This window comes from Aethalodelphis obliquidens, unplaced genomic scaffold (genome assembly GCF_003676395.1).
Source record: "Aethalodelphis obliquidens isolate GAN/ISIS:26980383/991018 unplaced genomic scaffold, ASM367639v1 scaffold13, whole genome shotgun sequence".
Taxonomy (NCBI): domain Eukaryota; kingdom Metazoa; phylum Chordata; class Mammalia; order Artiodactyla; family Delphinidae; genus Aethalodelphis; species Aethalodelphis obliquidens.
Genome location: NW_020837957.1, coordinates 5,291,715 through 5,316,370, shown reverse-complemented (window position 1 = coordinate 5,316,370; position 24,656 = coordinate 5,291,715). Strand labels below are relative to the sequence as shown.

The 24,656-nt window shown below is 44.6% G+C and overlaps 1 protein-coding gene across 3 annotated transcripts in view; it reads left to right on the top strand.

Moving 5' to 3' along the window:
• The first annotated feature begins 13,710 nt into the window (after positions 1 to 13,710).
• The window catches only part of GNG12 (G protein subunit gamma 12), a 123,948-nt gene continuing 113,002 nt past the window's right edge, over positions 13,711 to 24,656 (top strand). Inside the window, exon 1 of one of the 3 annotated variants that reach the window (XM_027114030.1) lies at positions 13,711 to 13,811. The gene's annotated coding sequence lies outside the window, so the exon portion shown is untranslated. Of the gene's footprint in view, positions 13,812 to 14,390; positions 14,534 to 24,656 lie in introns of those variants that run through there. The other 2 variants (XM_027114029.1, XM_027114031.1) reach the window with 2 other exon arrangements.

Here is a 24,656-nt window from a genome sequence, read left to right as displayed (position 1 = left end):
GTGAGTGAGTTAGAACCTGCTGCACTGGCCTCACCCTTCTAGACTCAGCCAGTCTCCACTTGAGGGACCAGGAAACCCCTTGTTGGTTTCTAGGCCCAACCCTCCATCACAGCTAACCAGACATCCCTGCTCTTTTATTAGATAAATCTGGTACTTTGTTTTCTAATTGGCTATTGATATGTAGTTCCCTCAGCAGGGAGCCTTAGAGGTTTGGGGCACCAAAACCCCACTTCAGATTCCTAATAAAGGACTTCCCTGGTGGCACAGTGGTTAAGAATCCACCTGCCAATGCAGGGGACACGGGTTCAAGCCCTGGTCCAGGAAGATCCCACATGTCGCGGAGCAACTAAGCCCGTGCGCCACAACTACTGAGCCTGTGCTCTAGGGCCCGCGAGCCACAACTACTGAGCCTGCTCACCTAGAGCCCATGCTCCGCAATAAGAGAAGCCACCACAATGAGAAGCCCACGCACCACAACGAAGAGCAGCCCCCCTGCTCACCACAACTAGAGAAAGCCCACGTGCAGCAACCAAGACCCAACACAGCCAAAAGTAAATTAATTAATTTTTAAAAAATTCCTAATAAGGAGTACCTGTGACTTTGATAATAAAGAAACCAGATTCATTTCATGAATATTTAAAAACTTCACTCATTTACTGTTAAGACTTTAGGCAAGTTTTTAATCTCTCTTAGTCTTCTTTTTAATTAATTTTTATTGGAGTATTGTTGATTTACAATGTTGTGGAATCTCTTAGTCTTGCATTTATAAAATAAGGTGATAGAATCCAATATCTCATCCATAAAGTGGAGATGATAATAATATCTATCTCATAGGAGAATAGTAGAATTTCATAAGATAATGCATGTCAAACTCTTAGGACAGTGTCTTGCACACAGTAAGAACTTCATAAATGTTAGCTACTAGTCTTCCTATTACTTCCTTCCAACTTTTAAAAAAAATACTATTTTACTGTATAACAATACATATATGGGATAACTAGGAATGTAGTCTGAAGTACTTTCTCACCATGGGTATCAAAGCAAGGAAAAGGTGATAGTCAAAGATAAGGGACTTCCCTGGTGGTCCAGTGGTTAAGACTTCGCCTTCCAATGCAGGGGATGCAGGTTTGATCCCTGGTCCGGGAGCTAAGATCCCACATGCCTCACAGCCAAAACAAAACAAAAAAACAAGACATAAAACAGAAGGAATAGTGTAACAAATTCAATAAAGACTTTTAAAAAAAATGGTCGGCATCAAAAAAATCTTAAAAAAAAGATAGAAATAAAAGAAAAGAAAAATATGATTTGAGGAATAAGAAAGTTAAATGAGACATGTTCTAAGGGCCAAGAGAAAAAGAGAAAGAAAATGAGCCATGATAATAGAGGCCTAGAAACAGTGTGTGATCTCATTCTAAATTCAAGCAATACAGCTTCACAGAGATGTGACTATCAGAAAATCTAAACGTGATACTGCCACCGTCCAGGGTAGCACCATTTTTGCCTGTCAAGCAAGCAATTTTACGCCTGTAGAGAAGAGCTGAGAAGAGTTGCTGGTATGTGACTAAACAAAGTTAGTCAAACACAGAATTATCTCTATTCCTTCCCAAAAGCCCCACTAAAATAATATTCAATGAAAAACAAGAAGGTATAAGTCACAAGAAAAAGGAAAATGGGAGAGAAGACTAAAGCAGACAAGAAATAGAAAGTAGATGAACAAGTGACAAGGCAACCGGCTTAGCAGAACCAAGAGAGTGGAAATCTGAATGTCTGTGAAGGGTGGAGGATGTGAACATAAAGCTGGTCCATTCCACCAAAACCTAGAAAGGCTCAGAATTGGAGCCACTGAGCACTTTCGAAGATAGGGATGTGAAAATGGGACTGAAAATAGGAGGACTGGTTGAAAGTCTTTATAAGGAGCACTTAGACCTCCAAATCCCCCCACTTCCTTTTGCAGCCACCCTATCCCCACCCCACTCTGAGAGAAGACTGGAGATGTTGTTTCTATTAGAATGTAAGCTCCATGAGGGCAGGACTTTCATCTGATTTGATTACTGGTAGATCCCAAACACCTAGGATTATGCTTGGCACAAAGTGCTAAGGGGGTACTGGATAAATATTTGTTGAATGAATAAACGATCAGGCATCCAGAAAGTATGACATGAGTCACAGTTGAGGACAGGGTACTCAAAAAACAAGGTCAACTGAAAATCTAGATTTAAAAAATAAAACAAAACCAAAAAAAACATGATGAAACTTCCAGGCTCCTAGAATGATGGCAGCCAGGCTTAAACCTTCCCCACCCACAAGTGCAGTGCCTGATCCTTTCTGGTGTATCCGACTAGCCCAAGAAAAGGGGCCTACAGAAACCAATAGAGGTCTGTAGGCAGACAAAAGAGGCAGATCTACACTACATCACCTACCCCCCCTATGCAACAAGCCCTGCACACACACACACACACACACACACACACACACACACACACACACACAGACGTTCCAATCAGAATCAGCTAAGGATCAGTAGACATTTGAGGAAGGCTGCCAACACAAAAGGCACAGATTTTAAAAAGGAAATAGAAATTTTTTTAAAGAGAAAAGAACAGAGACAATGAAAATAATAGAAAACCCTCAAAAAAATCATTAATACTCTCAAAGAGATGAGCAGATATTGCATCCTTATAACCAAAACATTTATTATTAAAAAATAAGTGTGTATGGAAGGGGACAGGGTTGGGAAAGAAGACAGAGAATAAAAGAGTTTTTTTTTTTTTAATTCCAAGAAGATAAAAATAACTGTCAGTAACAATGGACATAATTAGAATGTATAATTCTTAGAGGGGAAATTTATAACAGGAGATGCATTTTTGGAGAAAACTATGGCCCATCATAACATCTAATTGGAAAAACTTGTAAGTATTATTCATATATAAAAGAGTATACAATACCATTAATATACCACAGTAAAATACATGTAAAAAAAATAACAATATATATTTTATAAGGACACATACAAATAAAAAGAAACACAACAGAATTAGAATGTTTGCCTGTGAATAGGAAGGGAATGGGAGTAGGAGTAGGGTAAAAAGGGTATGAATGAAAATTCAGTCAATCAGTCAAGTAAGAAGGCCCTTGAACGATTAATGATGAGAGTAAGTCAAGAACTGAGAATTATGATTAGCTGAAGCTTCTGCACCTGAGTGAAAAGACAGAGTGTCACTGTATCATTCACAATTCTCCTGACTGGAAATGACAGAAACTCAACATGTACTAGCAAAAACAAACTAAAAGGAATGTACTGGCTCACTGCAAAATTCAGGGGTAGTTCTGCTTCAGGCAGAGTTGGATCCAGGTACTCAAATGATGTCTACAACTCTCAGCTCTCCTGTGCCAAAACTTAACAACTGAACCATTTTACTCTGTTCATAAGCTTGTATGTTAGGAATTCAGGAAAGGCTCAACTGGACAGTTCATTTCTAATCCACTTGGTGTCAGGTGGTATCTAGCCAGGGCCAGAAGTTCCTCTTCTACAATAGCCTTCTTCATTCACATGTCTGGTGTGTTGGTAATCCTTGTCCCCCCTCCTATGCACTCACACACGTGTGCGCACACACACACACAAACACACAATGTGCCGGGCTTGGTTTCTACTCAGTTGCTATTTCTGTATACTTAGCACATCTAAAGTTCATTATTTCCATCATCTCTTCAGTAATTCAGTCTGTTAACACTCACTGATGGAGTCTCGGGAAATATTCATGGCCTTGCAGTTATTGTTCTGGGTCCAGTCTCTAACTGGGCCTAACAGGCTTCATAGAGTAGAACTAATTATACACAAATCTTTGCTGAGAGCAGACCCATGTTCTGCTGAAATCAGAAGGCCTGTAGGCAAAGTTCAGTGCATTTAAAATTACGTGTTGTACAGATGTGAGGGCTTATTAACAGTTGTGGACTGAATGCGTCTCTGCATAGAAAAGCTCCCTTCTTTTCAACTGTCACTTACTATAAAAATTGTTTTCTTATATTGAAGCCATAGAACATTTGGGGGTTTTGGGTTTTGTTGTTTTTATTTGTTTGTATTGGTAGAGGAAAGGAGCACAATTAGAGGTGCCTTCTAGGAAGAGTAATCTGGCCTCACTTAGGGTGGATTGGGAGAGAGACTAGATCTGTGATCTCTAAACATTTTTATTGTGCACTCCATCAGTAAATATTTTGAGTATGCAGTCCAATATATGCGTTACTTATATATTTATCCCTGAACTATTGTACTAACAAAAGGAAAAAACACAAAATAAGTGTAGCTATAATTTCTATTTATTTATTTATTTATTTATTTATTTATTTTTGTGGTACACGGGCCTCTCACCGTTGTGGCCTCTCCCGTTGTGGAGCACAGGCTCCGGAGGCGCAGGCCCAGCGGCCATGGACCACGGGCCCAGCCGCTCCACAGCATGTGGGATCCCCCGGACCGGGGCACGAACCCATGTCCCCCGCATCAGCAGGCAGACTCCCAACAACTGCGCCACCAGGGAAGCCCTAATTTCTAATGTTTTTATCCTGCCTCCAGCAGACTGTCTTAAAGACAAGTCAGAAAGACCAGAGGAGAGACTTTTACAATTATCATGTGAAATTTAAGAAAGTTGCTTGTCAAGCTTATTGTTAGGACACTAATTAATTTAAGGATGTTGGTAAAGATAGTACCCTAACCTTTCTCTTTTAGGAAGGAGGAATAAGCATGCTATTATGGGACAGAAGTGCTGAACACTGGTCTCAGTGATAGCAGCCTAAGAAAAAAGGTCAGGGTGGCAACTCCATTGTGAGACATAATTAATATTTGTAAAGGGCTTAGAGCCAATCAGATTAAGAGGCAGGGTCAAAGGCAAGATTCATTATGACTGCCAGGTTCCTAAGTTCCAAGCAGATTCCAAAAAATGTGACCTAATCTACCAAGAGCTTGGGCAGATTTACACAGAGAGGAGCTTGAGTGAAGTCACCAGCATTGCACCCCACAATGTCCTCAAATTGCAAATGAATAGAATTTTACTTATGTCATTCTAGTCTTGGAATAAGAGCCTCTGCTCTCAGCAAAACTTGTTCAGTTTCCTTGCTGGGCATTCAAAGCCTCCCATGATCTGGCTCTGGTCTAGCTTTCATTCATTCATTCATTCATTCAGTATTTAATGAGCATTAGAATACATCAGGCAAAGTTATTATAGCTGAGGACACAACAGTAAACCAAACAGACATAGTAAGTTCCCTCATATAGCTTATGGTCTGATGAGGGAGACAGACACTAAACAAATAAATGTGCAAAATAATGTGATATAATGATAAGTGGAAAAGAAGAATAAGGCATGGTTTCGAGTGACAGGGTGACAGGGGAGACTGCTGCTTATAGTCTAGATGGAGTAAAAAACTGGTTTTATCCTCTTACCTGAAGTAACCTAAAAACAGACAAAATATATGAAACAACAATTTGCAAAACACTGTATATCAGGTGACAAAAGGACAGTGATCCCTGAGAGATGGAAAACAAATGGAGTCTTACAAGTCCCCTAACTGACTGCTTCGAAGGAGTTTCCAGGCAAAGCAGAGACGGGGGAATTCAGGAAGAGCTGGTGGGCTCCTTGGGTCGAGGAGATGGGGATGCAAGCTCAGGGAGATCAAGGCAACTAGGATTCACTGGGAAGAGCACCAGACAGAAGAGAGCTGAACAGAAAGAGAACCCAGAGACTAGCTGAGTGTCCCCCCTGAGTATGATGATGTGTATGATGAGTAAGGATGAACTCGTGCAGGTAAAGCAACTACTCAAGGCCAGGGAAGAACCAGCTGGAAGGGTTAGATGTAACGGTACCCGATGCTGACACAGGACCAGGACCAGAAATGCTGCCTCTTCCCACCAGCCGGACTGGAAAACCTCAAGATTTAGGGATCATTGGGTAGACAAACAATTTGCCTTCAGTAGGGGGAAAAATTAGCCCTAGAGTGATAACTGCCCTAATCCTGCTGAATTATCTTAAAAGCAAGACCTAAAAGGATAAATTTGGTTCCAGTAACTTAACTATATTCCAGAACAAAGATCAAGGCTATTTATAGCCATACAAAAATATCGAGCACAATTCATCAGAGACCTCTGGAAGTAGATCCGTGCCCAAATTGGTACTAGGACCACACATGACTAATAAATACAAGAAAAGATGCTCAGTTTTCCTAGTAACCCAGGAAATAGGAAAGAAAATAACAATAAGACACCTGGGGAGTGTTTAAACAGGAGAAGAGTGTGGTCAGAACACTCTTTAAATGAATGCACCTTTATTACATTCAAAATTTGAAAGTGTATGTAATTCGCAGGGTAGTCTCAGGATAGAAACAGTTCATATTTTTATTTTTAGAAATACTGAGATAATGGAATAATACCAACAACGGTGCCAGGTTTTGTATTTAAATCCTGGTATTGTTGTTGGTATTATTCCATTATCTCAGTATTTCTAGAGTAATACTGAAATACTAGAAAAAAACAGCATTTTTATCACATTTTTCTGAGATTCCCCCACACTCTGAAAAGAACATTTTAGATATTTTGACAACCATGCAGTGTAAATTGGAGTCACAGAGGTTGCAGGCTTGGTTTTTTCCATTCTCACCAGAATATAAAGCTAAATGAAATTAACAGGTCTGTTATCAGAGTGCCAGAGAAAATACTTTCCATTCCCATCACAACTTAGCTCACAGGTCCACAGCTATTAGACTGTGTCTGAATCAAAGCCCTGTAGCATAGGCTATAGATGGACCAATAATCTAATCATCTACCAGGCTGCTTCTCTTTCTGACACTGCAGGGGCTTTATATTTTCTTCAGGGAAGGTCTGGGGCGAGTGGTTGACAAAGGGAATGTTTCTGTTGAACCATTTAATTACTTAGCATCTGAGCGCATCCCACATCAGGGCCACCATCCAGCTCTTCTGGCCAAGTTCTGGCAATGAGCAAGGGCCTGGCATGGCCAGACTGGCACTAGCTACCCTTGCTTGTGTGATTTCAGTAAGTGAGAGTATTGATGCTGGGTACCACTGACGGTGAAGGAGAAACATCCCAAACCTCCTCTGTGTACCTGGAGACCAGACGGATTACGCAGGAAGGAAAACTGGAGCAGAGTGTGACGGAGGAATGCGGGGAGAGAGAGAGGGGATCTGCTCCGTCCAGTTCCCAGCCTTTCCCCTTGGAGCCTGGTAGTCTCCTATCCTCCACAACTCCCCTGGCTTTTTTTCCTCCAAGTCTGGGTTGATTCTTTGGGAGCTTACCCTCCTCTCCCAGGATAGTTTATTCTGTCCAGAACTTCCTCAATCATTTTATCTTGGAGAGACCCAGCCAGAAGGAGAGAGGAACCTCAGTCCTCTACCTAGTCCTCGCTCAGGCGGGACAGTGTCTGAGGGCAAAATGGAGAACACGTTGCTTACCCTATCTCATTGGAAGAATGGGAAGGAACAGCAAGAGGAACAGACAGAGAAAAAGGGGAGCAGAAGGAAAAGAAGAAGGAAAGGAAGGAGGGGGAGGAAGAAGGAAAGTATGTGTCGTCTCTTTGCTGCGCTATCCTAATCACTACTCAGAACTGGGAGGTACTTTAAAATATACAGACCATGTTTGGGTTTTGTCAGATATGTTAAAATCTGAAGAACTAGTAAGATCTAGGCTGCAATTTGCCATACTGAAAAAGTTTTCTAGTCTAATTGTCTGCACCAGGGGTTACCACAACTCTAACGAGGCAGATACATATTTTAGGCCTTGTGACCCATAAGGTTTCTGTCATAACCATTCAGCTCTGTAAGTAGAAACAGCCAAAGACAATAGATAAATGAATGGGTGTGGTGGTGTTCCAATGAAACTTTATTCACAAAAACAGATGGCTGATGGTCTGCCCCCCTTGGCCATAGTTTGCCAACTGCTGGTCAACACAATGCCTTTTTTCTTCTTTTTATAATATGAAAAGAGATATATTTCTAGTATGGGGAAAAACCTCACATTATTCAAAGAAAGGCTATACTTTCGTGGTAAAAAAAAAAAAAAATTCATGCAATATAAAAAAAGTGTAGGTTACCCAAAACCCTACCACCTTGATAAAATCACTTTTAACATTTTGCCAAACATCACTGCAGATATACTCATACAGACATTTGTGCTTGTGTGTGTATGCTTTTTTTATACATGAGTGGGAAATTCTATTCATGGTCTTCTGTAACTTGCTTTCTATGCTCAAAAATATATTTGGGGCATCTTTTCATGTGAATATATTTAGATCTACCTCTTTTCACAGAGTGCTTTAGATGGAGGTAATATATCTCCCCTGGTGAACGTTTGGGTTGCTTCCCTTGATAACATCTACATCTCTACTTCCTAGTTGACCACTGGTTGAACCCCTTCAATGATGGGAAATTTGTTCATTCTTGAGCCCACACATTTGACCTCTATACAACAGTGTCTGGGGACTTCCATTCTCCAGAGCTAGAGAGCCTAGCTCTGTAATAAGCCAGAAAGCTAATTTTGAGTTAGTAATCAACTAACTTGAGTTAGTGACTCAATTTTGGGCCACTCCCACCCAGGCCTCTGGAGGCTTCCATCCATTTGAGGGTGGAACTGCATTGAACTAACTACTGATCTGTAGTCGCAGTTTGGGTCATAGCTCCTGCCTCTGCTGATACGTGTTTCAACAAGTTACTTGGGGATTTCCAAGACTGTGGGTGCTTTTCCCTGACCTAACTTCTACATGAGAAGATGACAGCCTCTGACTGAGCAGAAAAACCAGTTTGTGAAAAACTTACCCAGGTAACCTATTCAAAAGGAGGAAGCTCTCTTCATAACTTTTAGGGCAGGTTCAGGCAAAGAGTGTGGCCATGTGCATTAGAAGAAATAAAATCCTTAGGAAGCAACGCTGATATCCCAGATAAATTGTTGTGAAGTCTGTGGAGACCTGATAGCCAACAGACTGATTGATTTGCCTCATTTCTTTCATTCCTCTTTCCCCATCTCCTTCTGACCGAGCCTTTAGTTAGGGTGTTGTTATTGACTATTGAGTAGAAGTTCATAGAAGAAGAGCTTCACCAACGAATTGTAATTAATTTAAAAACAATCAGCTGTCCTGAGTTCTAAAACCATTTCTCTTGCTTGCTTTATAAGGGATTATATAGCAGAGAAAGCCATCTTTTAAAAAATGTTTAAATTTCATAGAATTGGGACTTTAGAGACCATTGTAAATCTCTTTATTTTAAGGACGAGCCACAGCCCAGTAGGGTGAAATGATTGCTCCAAATTCACACAGATTGTTAGTGGCAAAGCCAGGACTTAATCTCAAAGGTCTTGCCTCGTGCATAAAATTTTACTTCACGACACCGTCACTCTTTCATAAGCAACTGATTGATTGATTGATTTGTCTCGAGTGCCATGGGAGGGTGGAAGACAGTTGGAGCAGAAAACAGAAAGAGAAAGAAAAAAGAGTTTTGAAGAAGTCTGGAGAAAGAACAAATTGGAAATTAAATAGGTTCATAGTATAAAGAAGGCAAAATGCAACCAAGCATTGCCCAGGTGCTACATGGAAGACCAAGGGGTCAGGTCCTCCTGGGATGGGCTGAGAATGCCAGTTATGACTGACTATAAGCCCAAGTGAGACCTTGGAGATAACCCACCTATAGTGTATACTCTGGAGCTTCTCCCAGACCCCCTGTTCAGGGGTGACACACCTGTTCCCGAGTTGCTGGGAATATTGGTTCCTGACCACTCACAGCTGTGTCCATCAGTGCGCATTACCCTTAATGAACTGCTTTGCCTAATGCAACACCTCTTCCCAGGAGTACAGGATATGGAGATACAAAAGTCCAATACACTGGACTCAATATGGTCCATTTCTAAAGAACCACCTGCCTCCAGTCCCCCCTGGACTGCAGGTCCAGCTGTAACCATGTTGAGAGGCATCCTTGTCCTCTGCCCTATCCTGCCGGCCTTGCTTCCTTACAGGTGTATCTTTCTAACCACTCGCCCATAAGTCTTCTTCATGCAAGGTATGTTTCCAGGTAACTCAATCTAAGATACCACCCAAATTCACACTTTGTGTATCATTCCATGTCAGAATTGAGAAGAAAACCCACGTTTTCTGCCCCATCATTTGTTAACCTAAACCATTCTCAACGGCTATACCTCTTCCTGTGGCTCAAGCTCTTTTTGTACAACTTGACATGACCCACCCTTCTACAAGGTGGGCTCCCAAGGTGTGGGATGCTGACCACCAGTGTATTATACAAGATAATTTTGGTAGTACTTGAATGCGCTGGCTTTTACTTTAATAGTTGTTATCTTAGCTTGGGATTCTCCAGAAGCAGACCCTGAGATAAGAACTTAAGTGAGGGCTTCCCTGGTGGCACAGTGGTTAAGAATCTGCCTGCCAATGCAGGGGACACATGTTCGAGCCCTGGTTTGGGAATATTCCACATACCGCGGAGCAACTAAGCCCGTGCACCACAGCTACTGGGCCTGCACTCTAGAGCCGGCGAGCCACAACTACTGAGGCCTGTGCACCTAGAGCCCGTGCCCTGAAACAGGAGAAGCCACTGCAGTGAGAAGCCCATGCACTGCAACAAAGAGCAGCCCCCGCTCGTCCATCTCAACTAGAGAAAGCCCGCTTGCAGCAATGAAGACCCAACGCAGCCCAAAATAAATAAATTTATTTTTTTAAAAGAAGAAAGGTGAAAATGACTTACTAGCATCCAGGCCTACATCGTTGTTGTGCAGCCTGTAAAGTCACACACCTGTGTAGTCACACATGTCCCCCATACTTGGTTTAATAGTTGTTGCCATCTTGAAATTCTTAATGATTTATGAGCATTTTTAAATCTTGTATCAGGCTCTGCAAATTATATAGTTGGTCCTGATTAGGATGCGTTCCTAGGTGGGGGAGTGGGAAGTAGGTCCCGAAGGGTAAGAAGGACAAGCAAGAATGTGGCATCAGTTCCCACAGAAGTGGGAAGAGAATTTCGCTTAATCTCGTAGGAAGCCCTGTAGACAGTGGAGATTCACCCTGAAGTTGTTCCAACTGAGAGCAAAGGAACTGGCGTATTTATGTGGCCATAGTCCTTAGTCACTGGTTAAAGGTTGAGGCGGGGATGGGGGAACATCAATTCCCAGGTACTTCCAGCTGCCCTGTGAGCCAGCAAAGTAAATCCTGCAGCTGAGGGTGGTGTTCTGACAATGACATGCAGGTGCCAGTCGATTCTGTAGTCTGTGGCCAAAAGATACAAACTCCAGTGTATGATGGTCTCAGTCCCAGGTGCCAGGATCAGGTGATGGGAATGAATGCACACCTGGAGCCAGTGTGCACGAAACTGGAGAAGGATCAGAGGGGATATGGCAGAACACTGACAGCAACTGCTGGTGTTAAGCATCTACTTTGATGTGATCTAGAGTAAGAGACTGATGCTGGCTCATCAAAGTCATGATTTCACAGGGGAGATTACTAACAGCAAGCATCCTATGTGTAAGAAATAACAAAAGTAAGTCAATCAAAAATATAAATTAAAAAAATCATATAGGAGGCCCAGTGATATGTAGATGAAATGTGAATGACTGAAATTTGGACACAGCAGAGCAGAAAGAACGACTGGATGCAGGGTCGTGGGTAAAAACACACAGTCTGGAGTCAGACCCCTTGGGTTGAATTCTGGCTGTGCCACTTTTGGATTGCATGGCTTAACCTCTCTGAGCCTACCTGCTAGGGTTGGATTAATAGAGTTAATATATGTTAAGCACTTAAAGCAACATCTGCCATGAAAGTGTTAGCTCTTATTGTTCTTGCCTTGCTCCTGACTAGATCAGTGCATCTCAAACTATCTGTGGGATTTTCTTTTCAATCTGTTGCAGGCTGATGCTTTTATCCAACATGATAAATACAAAATGGATAACGAGAAAAATGAAAGAAACATACAGAATACAAGGCCATCTTTTGTTATTAATTTCAACAGGCAGAAAATTACTCAAATTGCTATAAAAGTTTTTACATGCTCACCTTCAATTTCTGTGCTTATCCCATTACAGATGGGTAACAGTTCCCAGATGGTCATTGTTCCGTGGACCACACTTTGAATAGCACTAAATTAGAAAAGCTTCAATAAACCCCTTCAATTCTTGGTGCCTCAGTTTCCAGATGAGAATTACATACATGAAAGCATTTACTAGACGATAAAGGGCTCCAGAAGTGCAAATCAGTGGTGGGGCTATAGGAGTCGATTCTGTAGTCTGTGGCCAAAAGATACAAACTCCAGTGTATGATGGTCTCAGTCCCAGCTGGCATCAGGCTGCTCTGTTTAGAGTGTATTCCTGGAACTGTCAGTGTCTGTGAATCAGTCAAGCATTTCCTGCTACTGTACCAAGCGGGGAATAAAGAGCTCCCCTGGCAGCCTGTGGCTTGCACACCAACAGCTACCGCCATCCACAGGTTGCAAGAATCACAGTCCTGGGGCAAAGCATCCAACCACAGACTTCCTATACCCGCCGTACCCCTTCTACAGCCTGGTCAAAAGATTTCACCGAGAATGATACTTGAGCAGGGGTCAGGAGGGAAGAAAGAGTGAAGATAATGTCCTCACTGCAACCCTTGGCTCCTGGCTTCCCTAGGCCTCACTTCTCCTCAGTTGGTGAAACTCAACTCACAGGCATCCTTCACCAACGCCTTAAGACTCCATTTCAAGTCTGGACTCTGCCCACACTGGTTTTAAGTGAGCTACTTTGGCCTTCTCTTCTCTTTTATCTCCACCCTGTCAAACAAGAAAGCAGATACCTAGGAACCTGCAAGAAGTCCACTGAGTGGTAAGATTTCTGCACATCCAACTTTTTGACTCTTTCTGGACTCTTTCTGGACTTTTTGAGGGTGAGTCCCCCGTCTGATTCATCGTTGTGTCTCTCCAATCACCATTATTGCAATGCTTGGCACACAGCAGGTGCTCAATGAGTGTTCGTTGAATGGCTCTATATACGAATAGTCAGAAGTCTGTGGAAACAGAAGTGGCTTTTCAAACTACCCCACCCTGAATCCATTCATTAAGCAGAACTCTACCAGGTACTGGGCGTTCGGAAACACAAATCTCACGGCGAGAGATGGAGGGGATGCACGTGATGAGTGGATGTACTAAAAATTCAACAATCCGCAGTTATAGCTCCATTTTCTGGAAAGCAAAATCTCTCTGTGGCCCCAGGGCCCTTTAAATTTTACTGTGACTGTTTTCTTAAGAAATTCCTGGAGCAGAGCCTAACTTTTGTGTAGGGGGTTGGCGGCGTGCGTATTGGCGGCCTAAGGGACGGCTGGCTTAAGAGTTGCCGAGCGTTCGAGCGTTCGCACGCGAAGGAAACTTCTCAGGAGTCAGAGCGACCCGGTGGAGGGCTGTGAAGTGGGGCGGCCCGAGAATCCTTGAACTTCAAGGCTACGGGGAAGTCGGGGAAGGGAAACTGGGGGTGTCCAAGGCAGCCAGCCGTTTGCAAGACTTCAACGCTCCCAACTCTTCCCCTCTGCCGGCCCAGACCTGACGCGGGTTCGGCGGCCGAACCAGGGAACAGCCAGGGCGTCTGGGCAGGAGGGAGGAGGGCCGGGCCTGGAGGAAGGAGTCCGAGGCTGCCGCCGCCCCGCCCGTCGGGCTGTCCGCCCCGCCTACCCGAGCGAGGCGGAGCCGGCGCCCGCCCGGAGGAGCAGCAGGAGGAGAGGTCGGAGTCGTCTCCAGGAGCCCTTAGAGACAGAGTCCCCGGCAGCGGCGGTGACGGCAGGGGCAGCGCACCGGCAGGCGAGTGAGCACCGAGCGGCGGGCGCAGGTGGCGGGTCCGGTCCCCGAGGGGACAGGGGCGCAACGCGGGGCGTCGGCTGGCCAGTTCGGGAGCCGCCTCCGAGTTCCCGGTGCTGGGAAGCGAGATGGAGGGAGGGAACGGAGGAAGGAAGGAAGGAGGAAAGAGTGTCCCGGAGGGCGGGGACTGGTCGGGGCACTGGGCGCCGGAGACCGGGATGGGGGAGGGAGGACAAGGGACGCCGAGACCCGGAGACAGACGGCGCTCTCGCCCTCGACGGGCGGCGGTCGGAGGGCGCAGGAAGCCAGGGGCCCTGCGGGGCCAGGGCTGGGGGCGCGGCCCCCGGGACGAGGGCGGGAGTGGGAGGAGAGGTCTCCCAGTTCGCTCGCTTGCTTCCTGGTCTGCCCGCGGCCGTGCGCCCCGCACCGGGTTGGGGCTGGAAGGCTCCGGCGTTCCCTGCTCGTGCTTGCGGTGGTGCCAGTTTCAGGAGGAGGGCGGACAACTGGGGGAGACCGGGGCGCCACGCCCCTCTTCCCTACTTTCTTCCGTTCTTTCTGGGGACTAGGCGGCGTGTGCGCAGACCTGGAACCCGCTCGGCGCTGGGGGTCTGGCGGGGAAATAGCGGGTCACAGCGACGACTCAGATCACACATCCCGCGAGGGACCCCCGAGCAGTGAGTGGCCTGGAGACTGTATTTGCGGATGGTATGAGGCGGTCAAGACTCAGACGTGAGTCTTGCGTGATTTTAAAAAGTACTGCCCTGACACTTATTGCGTGGATCAGAGTGACTTTTTTTTTTAATTTTAACTAGGGCATATCAATTAAAGCTAATTCTAAAACGCTGTCACTGAAGTCGTCCGACACTCACTTGTCCCTCGCCTTCCGTTTGTGTCTTGTAAACTTGACTTAAACCATTTCATAACTTTCGAAAAGGACCCCGTGATTCTCGTTAAAACCCCGCCGTGGAGTGAAACTTTGGGCCACTAGAAATCTGAGTGAAGGAACTGCCGAGGCCTGTCATCTTGTGGTCACCCCTGTCCGGGAGAGGTTGTATACAAACAAGTGCACAGAGAAGGAAATGGCCAAAAACCGGCGAGAAGGGAGGTCCCCCGCGCCCACGTGTCAGGGCACGTTTAATGGCTGCTTTGAGTGGAAACAAACCGGAATGTATTAGACCTTGTGGAGTTGGGCAAACTTCACATGATTAGCTTCCTTCCCATCAGTTGTTTCCTCCCCCGCCCCCCTACTGTCTTTGTGGACACTTTATATTTCCTGGGGCTGTTGTAGCTTCGTCTGAATAGGCTGTCTATAAAGAATCTTTTGGACCTTGTCAGAGATAGGGACTGTGTTTGTGTGTTCTCTACTTTAAAAGCCGAGTTTGGCTTTGTTTTGAAAGTGCTAGTCACCACACTGCACCATTGCTGGTGCTTCGCAGCCCTGCGTGTAAATTATCGCAGGATGGCGGCCCTCACCTAGGAGAACCAGGAAGGCCAGCAGCGCTAGAATGACGGGGTTGCGTTTAACTGTTGCCAAAACAGTCACATTCAAGTAAGGAGCTGTTTTGATTATTTAAAAAAAAAAAAATGTATATGTGTCAGCAAGACCTGTTTTCAATAAACAAACATATGATTCACACATAGTTTTTTAAAGTAATCAAACGTTTTACAGAGACTTCAGTGATAAAAGGACTTTGGGATCAACCGTTCAGTTTCCTTGCCTTCTCTAATGGTAAACTAACACCATAAAACCCTGGTTTAAGTCCAAAAAATGCTGAAGAATCTAAGGGCTGCGTCTTTAGGCCTTATAAAAAAAATGCAGTTGTATTTTTACTGTTTTTAACCCAGGTAATTCAGGAAGGTGTTGAATCTGGACAGCATTTAGATTTGTGTAGAAATACATAAAAATGTGGATCTGTGTTTCACAAGAAACCGGACAGATTAATACTATAAAAATTTTCAATGTCACAAGCTCCAGTCTCATTTGAAAGCTCTCTAATGAGATTTGCGGTGTTGGGCTTACGTTGTCACTTGTTGAAGGACGTGGGTGGTCATCATGTCGTGACAGCAAAATCTGCGTAGTCGAAACACTTGAAGAAATGGCTAGCTAATACCAGATTAGTTTTGTTTACCTCTTTCTGAGAGAAGAAAATTTCAGATTTGGAATTATGTCATTTATTGTGTTGGATTTTTATTGGGTGTTTTTTTTTAAGTTTTATATGTCAGCTTAAGCTTAATTTAGGGAGGCAAGTTGTGGAAGTCAAATTTTTCTGGAGTCTGATTTGGAAGAGAAGCAGCCTAACAGTGGTTTGAGGTACGGTTTTGGTGTGACAGATGTGGATGGGAATATTAGTTATTTAACCGTTTTCAGTCTGATTTGTAAAATGAGGATGATAGTGGTCTCTGTCTTGAGGGTTTTTATGAAAGTATATGAAACAGTCTTTGGAAAACAGTTTGCACCTAATACACAGATAATGTTCAGAATTATTAGATATTTTATCTACTGACCAGCAGCCGGCTATTGGATACATTAAAAGATGGCAGTTTGAACCTTCTGGAAACACTGGATAGAGCAAATAAATCAGGTAAAGAAGGTACCTGATTTTATAGATAGATGGATAGATAGGTAGGTAGATAGATTGGTAGGTAGGTAGATAGATAAAGCTTCTGGAATGCTAGAGCAATTAAATTCCAAAGAAGTTACCTGGTTTTATAGATATACAGAGCAAGATGTCTATCCATCTATCTGTCTAAAATATCTAAAATAGTGGTTTACATATGTGTGTCATGTTTCTACCACAGTGGTATGAATAATTATGATTACTGGAGTAACAGTTTTAATGCGTTTTTAGTGTGAAGTTACAGTCGTATAATATTTTTAGAGCCAGACAATCATTTCATTACTCATATTTTAACTTTGAAGAGAATTTATATTTAAAATAGTCATGCTTATTAGCCCTGGGTAGGACATTAAACAGAAACAGAAATATTTGTGTTTTACCTAGTATGATTTTTAATTAAAGTATGAAAAAAATGTGACCTGGCGTATACAGTTATTTTTCACGTACTGATGTCCAGTGCTAACAGATAAGCCTCAAGAAGTGTTTAGGGGGACTTACCTGGTGGTGCAGTTGTTAAGAATCCGCCTGCCAATGCAGGAGACACGGGTTCCAGCCCTGGTCCAGAAAGATCCCACATGCCGTGGAGCAACTAAGTCCGTGTGCCACAACTACTGAGCCTGCGCTCTAGAGCCCACACCACAACTACTGAAGCCCGCTGCCTGGAGCCTGTGCTCCTCAACAGGGGAAGCCACCTCAATGAGAAGCCCGTGCACGGCAACGAAGAGTAGCCCCCGCTCGCCGCAACTAGAGAAAGCCCGCGTGCAGCAACGGAGACCAAAAAATAAATAAATAAATATTTTTTTAAAAAGTGTTTAAGAAAGGACTAGCGGCATTTCATAAACGTATTGTAAAAGCGTTGTGACTGATGGTAAACTTTTGTGAGACTGGGTGTTCCATTAATTCAGGGAATCTACTCATCATGTCATTGACTCATTTGCAAAATTTAAAAAATGCTTCCATCTTGAAAACAAACCCTTTTAAGTGTCTGTTGTTTTCTTAATGCATGTCAGGTGCATAGGATTGGGCCGGTTGGAATCGTGGCTTGTGCCACAGATGACTTCTCGTTTACTAATTGTTCCACAGGGACTCAGATCATGCTTATAATATTTTTAAATAACTGTAAAGGGTACAGTATTATTATGAATCATTTCTTGCCTATGACATTATACTCTGAAGCAGCGGAGGACTCGATTGAATAAATTATTGATTCTTTTCTCTCTTAGAACATCATAGCATAGTGATGGATTCCAGGCTCATGCTTCTAGGAGTGTAGCGTGTGGGCAAGTTACTTAATACCTCTGTGCTTCAGTGAGGTGTGGGGAGGGATAAACGAGTTAATCTCTCTAAAGCATTTAGAACAGTGCCTGACACATAGTCTATGCTCAACAAATATTAACATTAAATTATTACTTACTGAAATTTTCTAAATGTTATGAGCATACATTATTTTTCTAACAGGAAAACAACTATATGAAATTTTAATGTTTCCCCCAAATCTAAAAAGGCTCAGTAATTTATATAGTCCTGTCAAGCAGTGCTTAAGAAGTAAGAGAATACAATCAGGCAATTCTCATTGTGTCTTTTAAATATGAAATGGAGTGCAGTGTTCATTTGTTCAACAAATTAATTCTCCTAGATCTCAGTCCCATTTTCCTTTCTTATTAGAAACTTGAAAAAAAAAATCGATAATCCATGAAGTCCACCCTAGGATAGGTTAAGTAGGGGAAGGGTGGTGTGCCCAGTTACAGTGCATTATTACACTTACAACTAATAAAAAAAAATATTTATGGGCTTCCCTGGTGGCGCAGTGGTTGAGAGTCCGCCTGCCGATGCAGGGGACGCGGGTTCGTGCCCCGGTCCGGGAAGATCCCACATGCCGCGGAGCGGCTGGGCCCGTGAGCCATGGCCGCTGAGCCTGCGTGTCCGGAGCCTGTGCGCCGCAACGGGAGAGGCCACAACAGTGAGAGGCCTGCGTACCGCAAAGAAAAAAAAATTATGCATAGAAAAGAAAGTACAGACAAATGGATCGTGGGATTGTGGCGCTTCTCCCCATATTTTCGCCAATGAGCATGTATAGAAAATAAAAGATAATCCATTGGTGTAACAATTACTCAGTAAAACCTGGTTTATTAGCTACAAATAGCAGGATTTTGGTTTTGTTTTAGGAAAAAACACCAGCTTGCATAGCAATCGAAGGTCTTTGAGTTACACGTGAGAACTATTTAGCAGTAAAAGAGAGGCCCTTTTGGAAGTTTGCAGGTTTATATAATTAAGAGATGTTTGAAATTTGGGTTTGCCTGCAGACGCAGTTCACCAACCTTGACTTTATGGAAACTGTCACTTCCCAGATCCCTCATGTCCCAGCCCTGCATCGAGGAGCTGTGTGTATACAGCACCTGCCGCGTGTCAGAGGCCTCTAAGACAGTCACAAAGAAGACATACCTGCCATTACTTTAATGGGAGAGTTCAATAGGTAAAAAAATATACCTTCAGCACAGTCGTACGACTCCATTTATGGAGCTGTTCTACATCCTAGGCCCCAGTCTAACCCCTTTACATTTATGATCTGGACCAGTCCTCACAGCAGCCCAGGTGAGAAAGCTGAGGCTCCCTACGCGGCAAGATGAGGATGTGACCCAGAGTTGTTCTGACTCCATATACTGTGCACTAAGAGCTCCGCCAGGGAGCTGCAGTGGAGGTGCTTCCAGCTAAAAGTGCTTCCTTATGGAGGAAGTTTCGTTTAGAAGCTGTAACTCAAACCAAGAGAAACAGGAGGAGAGGGCTCCTCTTGGGGGTGAGATGACCGGCCTGAGGAGTATTACCAGTGCCTTGCCATTGGGCTCATTGGGCTCCTTGCCCTCTGCAGCCATAGAAGTCGAATCGAAGCTTCCAGAATTGCCTCAGAGACCCAGCAGGCCTGAAGGGATCTGTAGAGTCGGTCTCTCCCATGCCTGGATTCCCCAAGAGGGCCTTGAGCGGAGATGGGGCCACCAGCTGAGTCCTGCTCTAGAGCCAGCTCCCACCGACAGGGCCTGTCTCCCCGCTTCTCTCTTAGGAATAAAGGGAAGAGCGGTTAGGCCGGTGCTTTGGACCCAGGGCAGAGGGTGGAGGTGAATTGACTGAAGGTTACTTCTAGGTGGATTATTCCATTTAGTGCCCAGTCTCTTGAAAATCATTTCTAGAGTCACTTAAATGTCTGGTTTATTATGTCAGGCTTTATTGGGTGTCGTAAAAGTGCTTAGGTGGGAGTGTCTGGTTGCCATCCCCTGACAAGGGGGGTTTTTGTCTTCTCTTAATGGGTCTGTATTTTGGAGGATTACTGTATAATAAAAGCCAGGGTGTTGTAGACTGTTAAAAGACTTCTGATATTTTCACCTCTGCTGGAGAATTAGTAGCTCAAAGAAGATTTTCTTTTAGGTCTGCTTTAGTGAATCAGTTGCTAAGAGTCTTTTGTAATTTTTCACATTCATTGATTGTAAGCACGTGACTGGGGCCAGAGGGTCGGGAGGCCTTATATTCCGTTTGCTTTCTTACAGAATAGACTACCGTTCCTCTTGCAGTCAGTGTCACGTAACTGACATAGGATCCCCTTGGTTGACTGAGAAGAGGAGCATAAGTTCTGATTTAACTTGGGTTGCTGTCATCACAAATGCTCCCCGGGTGGGCTCTGAATCAGTGGTCATCGCCGCGCTTGCGTGCCACGTAGAGAGCATTGCCTTCATCCCCAATGGCCGTGTGCAAACCCACATGAGCCCGTGGGGGTAGAATCTTAACTTCACCCATGTAGAATAATCAGGCTTTTACTTAGCTACAGATGCTACCAGCCAAGATGTCCCTGAGCACTGGACATGAAACCTTGAGCCCCCCTGCACTGGAGCCCTTTGACTAAGATTCCCAAGCTTGCAGTGACCTCAAAGTTTGCCTGCTTTTCAGAGACGAATGATGGCAGTTTAGCTCTCGGTGTGAGCTAAACAAATCTAAGGACGGAAAGAGGGATCAGGATCCAAAAGCTGCTTGGACTTTATCGAGGCGTAGTGAGGACTTTATTGATATGAAACCATCACACCAGGTTTATTCAACCAGAACCTCAGGCAAATTGGAAAAGTGTTGAAGCCAGCAGACTTGGTGCCTGTCCTGTACCTGAACTACCCAGACCTTTTGCAACGTTAGACCGTGACCTGCACGTTAGACCCTGAGGCTTCATGTGGGCATGTAAGGTCATGATTGGCTGCTCAGACAAGTTGTCAGGGGAAGGTTGAATGTCTGGCCAAGAAGCAGAAGAGTTGGATTGTGACTTCTTGACAGGGCTGCTTTGAACTCTTGTACAGATTGTTCACTGCACAAGACTAGCTGGCCAAGGAAGTTAAGTGGGGCTCAGATCTCTCCAAAAACTATGTGTCCTGGGCTAGAACTGCCTCTGCCAGGAGGAGGGGGCACTTCATTCTGACTCCGTCAAGCCTGCAAGGCTGGGTGCGCTTGGAGGGGTGGCCTTTTCCTAAGTCACACAAAGGCACAGTCTGGCAGCACAGATTAATAAGCAGCCACAATAACCCTCAAAATGACATGAGCTGGCTGAGTCTGGCACGTAGTAGGTACTTAATAAACGCCAGTGGAATGAAGGAATAAAACCACATTCTCTGTAGTGTGTGCCAGTGAAGTGGATGAACCAGTGTTCTTTTTAATCAAAAGTAAAAGTGATGGTATCTACTAAGAAAGGCACATTCAGTGGTGCGTGTTCCCTGTGACAGGCTTCTTCCTCTTTAGTTCATCATTTCCTAAGGGGCGGGTAAAGCCCAGCACTTGAGGGGTCGTTGGTGTTGTTTACTCTGAGTCCAGCACCAACAAACGTGCTCAGCATTGCCTGGTACCTGCGGGGCTTCTGCAGTGGTGCCTCCTGGGAATGGACAAAGGGATCCATGGTGTTTATTGACCAGCTGTGGGCCCTCCTCTTGGGGACAGGATGCAAAGGACACTGGCTGCAGGAGCCTTTGGAATTTACCTATGAGTGGCTGCTTCTTGTGTAGAAAGACTTTTCTAGTTTAGGGTAAGAAGTGGGGAGCCTTGTTGCTAAAGCCACTGACAGCTGAGGAAGGGGGTTTGTCCGTGTCCCTTGCAGTGCCAGCTGCTGCTTGCATTCCTCTGTTTCAGGTTGATCCTTTAGAAAGCAGACTCTCAGAGTTAACCTCCTCTTGGCTCCCCTCCTGAGGGGCAATCCGCACAGCAGGTAGGATCAGCCATGTTTAGTGGGTCAAACTGCTAAGACAGTGGTTCTGTGCATAGAGGTGCTGGCTTGCACTTAGGACCTTGGCCTTCTGCTGTTTTATGTAGAGGCCACACCTTGTGAAAAATGCCCAAAGGTGCAGAAACGTGAACGCCTTTCCCATTTAGGCTGGTTAAATGCAGCTTTCTTCAGGCAAACTCAGATTCCCAAAACAGGACTAGCAGGAGATAACAATTCCTAATAAGGATTTCCCACAGAACTTCTTTCGTTCTTTATTTTGGCTGCGTTGGGTTTTTGCTGCTGCGTGCGGGCTTTCTCTAGTTGTGGCGAGCAGGGACTACTCTTCATTGCGGTGCGCGGGCTTCTCGTTGTGGAGCACGGGCTCTAGGCACATGGGCTTCAGTAGTTGCAGCACGTGGGCTCAGTAGTTGCGGCTCGCGGGCTCTAGAGCACAGGCTCAGTAGTTGTGGCACATGGGCTTAGTTGCTCCATGGCATGTGGGATCTTCCTGGACCTGGGATCGAGCCCACGTCCCCTGCCTTGGCAGGCGGATTCTTAACTACTGCGCCACCAGGGAAGTCCCTCACAGAATTTCTTGAGAGAGCAAACTTACCTGTTGCATTTATGATATGATTTGATTTTACAAAATTCCAGGATTCTCAACTTTTCAGGAATATCTCTCTGTTGAATTAAGCAGAATATTCCGGCACATGCTTTGCCCTCTTTTTTGACATAAATATTTGATGAGCAGCATGCTTCAGCCATTACTGTCCAAATCCAGAAAGCAAATAAATGTGCCTGGCATGCTGCCTGGGAGGGAATCCTCATGTTTCTGCCTTTGCCTCCCATTCACCTCCAGTTCTCTGACTTCTCCTGCTGTAATAAATGTCAAGGGGCTCAGGGACACCCACACCCAGCAGGTGATATCACACAGGGCAGAGACCACCTCTCCATGCGCGCCTCCTGAGCTCTGGATCCAGGTTCCTCTGATTTACTGATGCCAACGTGAGAATTCACCTGCCTCAACCCAGGTTTCCCAGAAGCCTCCTCAGCTTTGTCTCTTCCAAGCTGGGATTGTCCTATTCTTCACACTCCTGTGAAAAATGGTTTATACAACCTCTTCATTTTTAAAAAATTGGTAACGTATTTATATGGTTTACCCCCATATAAAAAGGTAAACACTGAGAAATCTTGCTCCCATCCAAGCCTTTTCCACATTCTCTGCAGGCTGCAACTTGTAAATACGAGCACACGAGAGTGTGCATGTGTGTGTGCGTGTGTGTGCGTGTGTGTGTGTGTGTGTGTGTGTGTGTATTTAATGCTTCCCCTTTCTTTCACAAAAAGTGGTATATATACTGTTCTGTATCTTGCTTTTTAAAATTAGCAGTCTGTCCTGGAGATCTCTATCAGCACGCTCGTTTTCCATTGTGTAGACGTAGCATGGTTTATTCGACCAGTCCCCTAAGGCTGGACCTTTGAATTATTCCCAGTCTTTCGCTATTACCCACGGCACTGCAACAAATAAAGGTTTCATCTTGCTTTTGTGCGGGTGGACCTAGAGGATTGATTCCCAGGAGCGGGACTGCTGACTCGCAGGGCCCTGTCAGCCCCTTGGGAAGGGTTGGCTCATTTTGCCCTCTGCTCAGCAGCGTATCAGATGGCCTGTCTCCCCATAGCCCCAACGCACGGAGGGTGTCAGCTCTTTTTATTTTTGCTAATCTCATTGATGAGAAATGGTAATTAGGGTTGGTTAAATTTTTCGAATTATGAGTGAGTGAGAGGATTGGGGCTGTTTGTACATCTTCTGCTGTGGGCAGTCCAGGCCTGCCGATCCCCCCGTGGGCGTTTATTGACCTTTCCTCCTGAAGCTAAGCCTCTTGCCTACACCACTGTCAGAATCTCTAAAATACAGACTTAAGAATGTGATAGCTCTTTTGGGCCCAAGGGTAGAGTGGGCTGCCAAATTGTCAGTGCAAATTCGAGAGAAGTGGAAAGTAGGGTTTTATGCCAGTTGCTAATGTCTGATTTATAAATAGTTTTCGGCTAATGGTATCATTAAACTGCGGCTTCTCCAAAACCATTATGAAGATGACCTTCTAGTCTAGAATTTCTCCCTCTCAAACAAAAACAAGAGAGATTGAGAATATATAAATTCCAATGGCATTTCCTGCAAAATCTTCTAAGAAATCTATATTTTTCCTTTCATATGCATCTCCTGAAAGGTCATACATGCCACATTTTTTTGTGTGTGTACCTGCTGACCTGCTGAATAGGGCTCCTGTTCGCCCTTTGATTTAACCATCAGAGAGCTGTCTACTCTTATTTCCAGGGTGAAAGAAAAGAGGGAAGTAAAAGTACAAGGTAAAGAGACTGGCCAGAGTTCAGGGTTCGACGAAGGGTGCAGGGTTGGAGTTCCACAGAGTCATCTTTCTTTTTTCTTTTTTTTTTTTTTTTGCGGTATGCGGGCCTCTCACTGTTGGGGCCTCTCCCGTTGCAGAGCACAGGCTCCGGACGCACAGGCTCAGCGGCCATGGCTCACGGGCCCAGCCGCTTCGCGGCATGTGGGATCTTCCCAGACCGGGGCACGAACCCGTGTCCCCTGCATCGGCAGGCGGACTCTCAACCACTGCGCCACCAGGGAAGCCCAGCCCCTTCTTTTTGAGGTGCTCTCTCAGTCAGCTCTTGGGATGCTTTTTTAATATAAAATTAATTTTCATCTTCTTAAAAATGAAATCCACCGAAAGAGAAATTTTGGTTGAGGGAAAAGATGACTGTGTGTGGCTTATTTTTTTATTTTTTGCTTTTAGAAATTCAAATGAGGAAGTCCTGTATAAAGTTAGCCTCCATCTCCATCAAAAAAAAGAGAAAAAAAGCAAAACAGGCAAAACCAAGAAAACCCCAGCACCACAACAAATTCTCCTTCTCAGAGTTCCCACATTTAGAAGAGGCCCATGAAATCTCTAGAAAGGACGCTGTGATCTTCCACCCCCAGTGGAAGATCAAAAACCTCTCT